The following is a 9043-nucleotide window of genomic DNA, read 5'->3' as shown; positions in this document are numbered from 1 at the left end:
GGCAATATGTGAACTGTTTGCATCTCGTTGTGATTAGTCATTTATTGAATTGATTCTTTAGTAATGACCATTGCACACTAGCGAAAATGTGTAGTCTTGTTTGGCTCAAGTATCAATGCCTTGTGTGATGAGTTTACTTTGAACCTTGCACGACGATATCTATAAATTTCCTTATTAGTCTGATTGATTTAGAAAGGTGTCCTCTTAAGATGATTTTAGGCAATTTTAAAGAGTGCGAGCTAACTTTGACATATACCTATTTTGTGTCCTACCCGTGAGTGTGTGAAACTTTTTGGTTATTCACTTTAAACCACAAATCAAGAGGATTGTAGGTGGTGAAAAAGGAGAAGGGAAAGTGCAGAAGTGCAAGAAAAGTCTTCCTTAAACCATAATAGTGTAGAAAAATGGAAACCCTCCATATAAAAAAATAAAGTAAAGAAAAATAAAATAAAAGAAGGAAAAAGAAAAATTTGTGGAATAAAAGCACAAAAGAAATTGGGTTTCCATGAAATCCATGGAGGTGAGTAAAAAAATAACTTAGAAGCACTTGAAAAGTAATTGATAAAAAGAAGAGAAAGAGATGCCTTGAGAATACCACATCTCATGAGAAAAAATCATTGAGACTAAATGACCATACCTTTGCACTCAACCTCATTACAAGCCTTATAAAGACCTTTGTAGTCTTGAGTGAGCTGGACCGTGGCAAACCTATGAGTGAAAACATGCATTGTGTTCCTTTATGAGTGTGAGTGTTAAATCTGATTCCTGCTCTTAAATTAATTAATTCTTGTGTGTGAATATAGAATCATTCTTTGTGTGAGGCCATGTAGATACTTTTGTAGAGCATGAGTAGCGAGTATTGACAGCACAAGAATCTTTGGTAATTGTGTGTCACAACTTGAATATTTGAGTATACAATTGATCTTTGCATGAGTAATATGAATCTTGTGATGTATATTCATTATTAAGACTTGTGTAGCACTATTTGAGATATCCTATTTGAACTGTTGAACTTGAATTGAAGACAAGCAAAAGTTTAAGTTGGGTGTATTGATGAGTCCTCATATTGGACTCATACCGGGCATATTTTAGTGAAAATAGTGTCCTCAAATGTTCATTCTATCTCATTATCTAATGAAAACTCTCAAGTTTTAGGTATTTGAAGTTTTGGTATATCATGGACACTTAGGCGCAAAACGAGAACAAAAAGGATGTAATGAGCTGAAATTGAAAGGATGCATTTCGCCCTTTGTTCTAGCAAACAAGGCCCTGAAGGAAATAGATCAAAAAAGCAATGAAAATGGGCAGTTGGTGCTTCGCCGAGTAGTTCCACAAAGAAGAATTATTTCGCCCAATGATCTAGAATGCATAGACGCTGAAGTCAAAGCACAAATAACAATGATATAGAAGAAGGGAAAATCGCCGAATCACTCGGCGTTTGCGACTAATTTTGCCGAATCGATTCGCCAGCACAAATTCTAAAGTCTATATATACTAAACTCATTATTATTTTAAGAGAGAAAGGAAAGCGTATAGACATAATTTTTTAAATTTTGAGACTTAGCTCTTAAGTTTTATTATTTTTCTCTCAAATTTAGAGATGGTTTTGTGGGTCTTCTCCATTCTTATTCCTTTGCTCATATTAAATTTTAATTTCTTATAGTCGTTTGATTTCTTTGTCATTTTAGGTGTATTTAGTTATTGCTTGATGTGTGGCTAAAATCCCCCATTTTTGGGATGTGATTTAGCAAATATGTGTTGATATTATTGTTGGGTCTTGCTTGATGATAGGTTAGATGTATTTTAATGGTGATTTCACTTAATGGTTGTGGTTTAATTTAATGGTTTTATAGTTTCAAATACAAAACAACCCATGTGTTTTCGGCTTGCGAGAGAGAGAGGTCATAAAACCAAGACCGCTAGACTGATGGCCTAAGGAGTGGGACCACATGAGGTTCAGCCCGAAAAAGTAAGCCCTAGTTCCATATCCTAGCACTGATTATCAAAAGAGTGGGTGTCTGTAAGGTGTATGTTGGTCTTTCATTAGACGAGTGGGTGTCCGAGAGGAACCCAATTTGATATGAGGTAAGTTTCTCGAGGGATACTTTCACCTAAATCTTAGCCCAATCATCATTATCTTGCTAATTTCGTATCAAAAGCATGTACCCAACGATTTACATCAACGTATATTGCGGTCATAATCCCACAAACTTCTCCCCATACTTGATCCTCCTCTGTTTTTTACTGCTTTTACCCAACTTGTGGCAAACCCTTTTGATATTTGACACATTGGTGTCACAAATTGAACTAACTTTGTTTTTATTCGATAATTTCTCAAACTATTACTAATTAGAACGGAAATTCTAGTTTAGTTACTATTTTCACTACCACTACCTTCGGACACGACCCCACCCTTGGTTAAGCTACTATACTCGCTTTCATTCGTAGACCCTCAGATTGTAGGCTAGTGTTGTTGATCACGATATCAAAGCATCACTTAGTCACACTTTATTTCTCTCATCTAAGAGTCATAATACCACACTTATACCGATCCCCTTTATTACAAAGTAACACCTTAATTCCTCACCTACTTCATGTCAAACGTACTATATAAAATCTCAAAAGTAACATCACCACCCTCATGTTGCCATCATTTTTTCATGATACTCATCTCAAATTCAAGCTTTGTATTTAATACTAAACATGGATATTAATATAATTGGTTACGTACTTTTACTAATTTACAGCTACTAGGTGAAATTAAGAAACACTCTCCCACTAAGAATCGTCAATCTTTATCTCTTGTTTATACTTTTAAAGTTTATTGTCAAATTCATTTGCACAACTTAAGTACTATTTACCTGCCAGTTGTCACGACCCAGACCATCATGATTGACACCCACACTAACCCTCCGATGGGGGAACTATTAATACTAATTAGCTAACCAAGAAATACAAAACTTAATCAAGATTAAAGGCGTGTGAAGTTACGGGAGCAGGTTTGAATGCTCAAGAAAAAATAGAGTTCTCAAAAACTCTAAGATGCTAATCAAACAAATGAGGAATAATGCCTATAATTTGAAAGTCAATGTACCAAGACATCTAAAGTTCAACAAGTCTGAGAAAATAGCTACGATCCAATTAAACATACAAAAATCCTAATGTACTAGTGTAAGTCTAAAATGGGGACATAAACGAAAGGAGAACTCATGGTAGCCCAAAAAAACTGGATCACCCTTGAATTCGATGCCGATCACGGATCTTCTAAACAAGGTCTGCCAATAGCCTTTTGAAGATGTCATGAACTCAATAAATAAAGAACAAATGCAATATCAATACACAAGCACAGTGTACTGGTAGTATCATGTGGATATCCCACTAAATGCAACATATATAAGCCCTTGACAACAATAATAATAACATGCACACATCGAATCTATACAATATCAAATCACTTACGAACAACTTTCAACTTCACAATTCTCAAGATATACAGTTAATTTTCAATTCAATGGTCCTCTCATGGAATCCACACTCAAAGTGTTAGTGTATAGGTATTTGGTACCCGTTCCAAGTTAGTGTGTCGGATCGTGACACCCGTTCCAATGTTTATGTTGGTACGTGGCAACCGATCTCAGATAGTCTATTTAAACTCAACACTCCATCCATTCAACAATCCACAATCACAAGTACATTCTCATAATCATAAAATCAAGTCATGATTCATGGAATTCAATTACTCATCTATCCTCATTTACAATTAGTGTGATAAATAATATGACATTCGTATACATACATTTATCATAATGAAGCAAAATCAAAAATATATCACACAACATGAAATCGCAATCATCACTTATCTCGAACAAAGCTTGAATTCCCTAAGAAACTAGGTCATTTCCTTTCTGAATTCTTTCCGCTCGTTCTTGGTCTACAATCAATCAATATAACATGGGAAATAATAAACGATGTCTAGTTACCCTAATTAAAGTAAACACTATCAACCCTAATCAAACTCATGATCTTAGTATCCAAATAAAGGCTTTTCCCACCATCCAAACAGTTCCAAAACCCTTCCCCAACAATAATTACCCACGAAACTAAGTTCTACGCATCAAAAAATGGATTCAGGGAGTTACATTCTAACCTTTAGCCTCAAGAATGGTGGAAAACTTACAAGAAACATCTGGAGTTGTTCCTTATCTCTCAAAGTGAAAAAGTGCAGAATAAAACATTTTTCGAGTTTATTTTGCTAAGGCCCCCATCCAGCCATAGCGGCCCTGCCCTGGCCGAAATAATCCTGCCACAGGGGCTTGCACGGAACAACTGAGTCAATTTAAGAGTTTCAAACCCTATTTCATAGCACACCTTTAATCCATGACACCCAAAAACTACTCGTTCACATTAAGACAATTTTGAGAGTTCTACTCAACCGAATTCAATTCCGTAAAGTCATACGGATTCTTTAAAGTCTTAAATATATAATCATGTGATCAAAATCATAATTAAATCTCTCAATAACTACCAGATTTTCCTAAACTTCACTAACTATGATTTCATCCAAATCTGAACTAGGTTTGTAAATTCTAAGTTACTACGAAAAAGTTTTTCGATTCAAAAATTTTTCCTATTGGCTAATCTATAACGACTAGAACAAGTTGTTATAGTAGATACAAATTTATCCATAACTCGTCTATGGTGACAAACTTAGGAAAAATAAGCTAGAGAAAGAATTGAGTAGTACCTGAATCGACAAGCAACTAGGGATACTTGTCTTGCATGTCCTTCTTTGTATCCTAAGTAGCTTCCTCAATTGGACGATGTTTCCATTGAACCTTCACGAACTTATTCTTCTTGGTCCCCAGCATTCGAACATCACGATCAACAATTGCAATCGATTCCTCCTCATATTTAAGGTCTTTGTCTAGCACAACTGAAACCCATTTTATGATGTAATCTCTATCACCGTGATATATCTTCAACATGGACACATAAAATATTGAATGAACTCCCGATAGGTTAAGAGGTAAAGACAATCTATAATCCAATGTCCCTAGACATTCAAGAACCTTAAAGGGACCAATGTATCGCAGTTAGCTTGTTCTTCTTGTCAAATCTCATCACTCATCTCATGGGTCATACCTTAAGAAGAAAATTCGCCCTAGTCTGAAATGCTATGTCTTTTACCTTGTGGCCCGCATACTTCTTATGTTTACCGTGTGGGCTGCTAAAAGCTTCACTTGAATACTTCTCACCTTATCTTGAGCATCCTTAACTAAGTCAACTCCCAAAGGTTTCACATTTCCAGCCTCGAACCATCCTATGGGTGATCTAAATCTCCTCCCATAAAGTGCCTCAAACGCTGCCAAATCTATGCTGGAATGATAGTTATTATTATAGGAGAACTAACATAAAGGTAAGAGTTTATCCCAAAGTCCCCCAAAGTCAATCACACATGCCCTCAACATGTCTTCTAACACTTGAACAGTCCTCTCTGATTGTTCGGCTATCAGTGGATGAAAAGTTGTGCTAAAAGTGAGTAGTGTGCTCAATTCATCATGTAATTTGCTCCAAAATATGGAGATAAATTGCGTACCACGGTCTAAATGAAAGGGGAATCCATACAACCTCACTATCTCTTTCACATAAATTTTAGCCAATTGTTCAACATTATAATCTATTATTATCAAAATAAATGGACTGACTTAGTCAATCTATAAACTTCTGCCCAAATAGAATCAAACTTCTCCAAAGTATTGGGAAGACCAACCACGAAATCCATGGCTATCCTTTCCCATTTTCAAGAAAGACAAAAGTTAAGGTTTCAAATCTTTCAATCAAGTAGTCTATGGAGGTAATAGGTCCTCATGAAAGTCTAGTATCACAACAACAAATTCGATCAAAGTTGAGATATTTTTCAGACTCTTATCCCTAGTTACTACTATGTAAAGAAGGCTAGAAGTGCACACATTATGGCAACGTGTTTTTTTCTAGCTGAGGTCATCTATGTCATTTTTCCTTTTAATTTATTTTTTTATTTTATTTTTTAATGTTTTGAATATCTGAATATTATGTTAAAAAATCCTATAAATCATAGAAATTAAAATTTTAAAGTATTTAAATTTTAAAAGACATAAAATTATTGATTGACTCGCGAAATTTTATCGGAGGCACATAAATTGGGACAAAAGAAGTAACATATCATATTTCAAAATGACATAAAAAACGCTAGGGATAATTTCACAGACCTCCCTCTAGGTTTTGCTCTATAACGCTCACCTCTGTTGTGGTTTAAGATATTACGTCTACCTCTCTTATTTCCATTTTCTTGTAACCATTATTTCAACCTATTTAAGATAAATATAAATTAATTTAGATTTGATAATTTTACCCTTATTTATGCAAGTTTAGTTTTAATTTTCAACGATTTATCTTTATTCGTTGGATTATATTTCTTCTTCGCTCGTGAAAATGTTTAGCTAGAACAAAATCTGATCGTTCCTATATAATTTCTCTCTTGAGGAGTTCATTTTTATCTTCTAGTTAAAGAAATTGATGTTGGAAAATGATGGGTTATTGTAGGGGGGAAATCTACGTGAATTGATAAAGCTGAAATGGATATGAAGAGTTAATATTTGGTGAAAATGGTAGGTCAGCTTGAATGAAAACTTTGATCATTGTTTGATAAAAAAAACACGTATTTGTGCTGATCTATTTTTAAAATATTTGTTAAATAAGTTGTTTTTTATATCATATTTATTAATATGAAGAAATTAAAAGTTGTTTTTTATATCATATTTATTAATATGAAGAAATTAATATTAAAAAGGGTAAAATTGTCAAATCTAAATTAACTTATATTTATTTTAAATAGATTTAAAGAATGATTACAAGTAAATGAAAATAAGGAAGGTAGACGTAATATTGTAAATCACAAGAAAAATAAATGTTATAGATCGAAACATAGAGAAAGATCTCTAAAATTATCCCAAAACACTATAAATAACAATAATTAACAACTTCAAATATGTAGGGAAGGCTAGAAGCATGCACATTATAGTCAACGTTTTTGCTTCTAGTTGAGGCCATCTATGTAAAAAAAAATATTAATTTATTTTTTTTCTTAATCTTTTGAATATTTGAATATTATGTTGAAAAAAATTCTATAAATCATAATATTTAAATTTAAAAGATATAAAAAATAGACTGACTCTCAAAATTTTATCGGTGACATAAAATTTGAGACAAAAGAAATAACATATAGAATTTGAAGATGACGTAAAAAAACTATAAATCACAATATTTAACAACTTAAAATATTTCAAGAACATATAAAATTATGTTGATTCTTGAAATTGTATCTGCGCTACATAAATTTGGACGTAGAGTTACATGTATTGCCCCATGCTAGCATAAGTTTCATATCTAGATTATAGAAAAAATGTGTTCATAAGATCCCTTTTTTTTTTTTGAAAAGTTTGTTTTATCGACATACTTACTGGAAATGCAGATTCAAATATAGTGACATGACTTAAAAGAATTTCAATAAAGGATATTTTAATTTTAAGAGGTTATGAAAAACGTGTATTATATTATAGTTATGGGAGTTCATTGAACATTCAAGCTGGTTTGCCCGAGAGGTTAAGGGGGAAGACTTAAGATCTTCTGCACATAAGTGCGCGTGGGTTCGAACCCCACAGCCAGCATTTTATTTTTATTTTTTCTGAAAAAAATTATTAGTACCTCGGTTTCATTTTAAAAGTGGCAGAGATTGACTAGTCACAAAATTTAAGAAAAAAACTACATTTTTGTATATTAATTTGTATTTTAAACATGTCATGTGATTTCTTCGTTTATGTAAACATATTATGAAGGAACAAAATTAAGCATAATATATAAATATATATTTTTTTTACTTGAACTCAATTAACATTATATTAATGTCCTAAAACTTTAAGTATGCATAAATCGACATTTAAAGTTATTTAAAATGTTAGTGAAAAAATAAGTTTGTTATCTCAAAAAAGAAGTTTTACACTCACGCCTAAATTCATTATTTTTGTAATATATTTGTGTTTTATTATTTCTAATATTATATTAACGAGTCATAGTTTTTCAAGTTAGACTTATCTTTAAAAGTTCATATTAATTGTCATTATATTCGAATTGAGAAAAGTTCTACCAAATCATTAATTAATTACGTACTTCTTTATGTGATGTTAATGATGAAATCATTACTAATTTTCTATTGGTTATATAGACTATTTGGCTATTGGATTAGGAAATTCACACATTAGTTTGAAAAGTTTAAAAGTTACATACACTTAGTTATTTTCTATAGTGGAGGGAGATATGAAGACATGTTATTTCTTACCGTAAATATTATAGTATATATATTATAGGTTGTGCCGGATTTTCTATTAAGCAAAGAATCTTGTTAATTTTGTGTTTCGAGTTTATATTGAAAAAATTGTGGTATTTTTAGGATATATTTATACGGAGTGATATATTCTTAAGATTAATAGTTTCTTTCACACACATTAAGCTTATGAGAACTCCTTACAATGGTCACCGTAAAGTATTTTTCATAAGATTTCTCATAAAAAGTTGAACAAATGGATCAATGTATTTACTTGCTTAATTTTATATCAAAAAAATTGTATATTTGTGTCACGATCCAAAACGAGCCGTGAGTGGCACCCACACTTATCCTACTATGTGAGCGAACCAACCAATCTAAACCCCAGCATTTCAAACATAATGAACAAAATACACTGCGGAAGACTTAAAACTCATTAACAAAATCAATTAATAACTTCTAAAAACTCAAACACTTATTATTCCCCAAAATCTGGAAGTCATCACCACAAGAACATCTATACTCAAATTACTAAAGCTAAGAGTATCTAAGAAACTAAACATAAATAATAGATAGTCTATGCCAGAACTTCAAGGCATCAAGACATGAAGAAGAAGATCCAGTCCAAGCTAGAAGCTTTAGCTCACCCAGAAATCTGGTGTGATGAAGACTGGCTAGAGTTGC

The 9043-nt window shown here is 32.5% G+C and overlaps 1 non-coding gene across 1 annotated transcript; it reads left to right on the top strand.

Moving 5' to 3' along the window:
- The first annotated feature begins 7623 nt into the window (after window positions 1-7623).
- Window positions 7624-7706, top strand: TRNAL-UAA (transfer RNA leucine (anticodon UAA)). The gene has a single exon. It is a non-coding gene; the product is annotated as a tRNA-Leu (tRNA).
- Window positions 7707-9043: the final 1337 nt, after the last annotated feature.

The sequence above is a fragment of the Solanum lycopersicum genome, chromosome 1, assembly GCF_036512215.1.
Source record: "Solanum lycopersicum chromosome 1, SLM_r2.1".
In the NCBI taxonomy this organism is placed as follows: Eukaryota; Viridiplantae; Streptophyta; class Magnoliopsida; order Solanales; family Solanaceae; genus Solanum; species Solanum lycopersicum.
The sequence above is the reverse complement of the archived record's forward strand: the minus strand, read 5'-3'. Positions and strand labels throughout refer to the sequence as shown.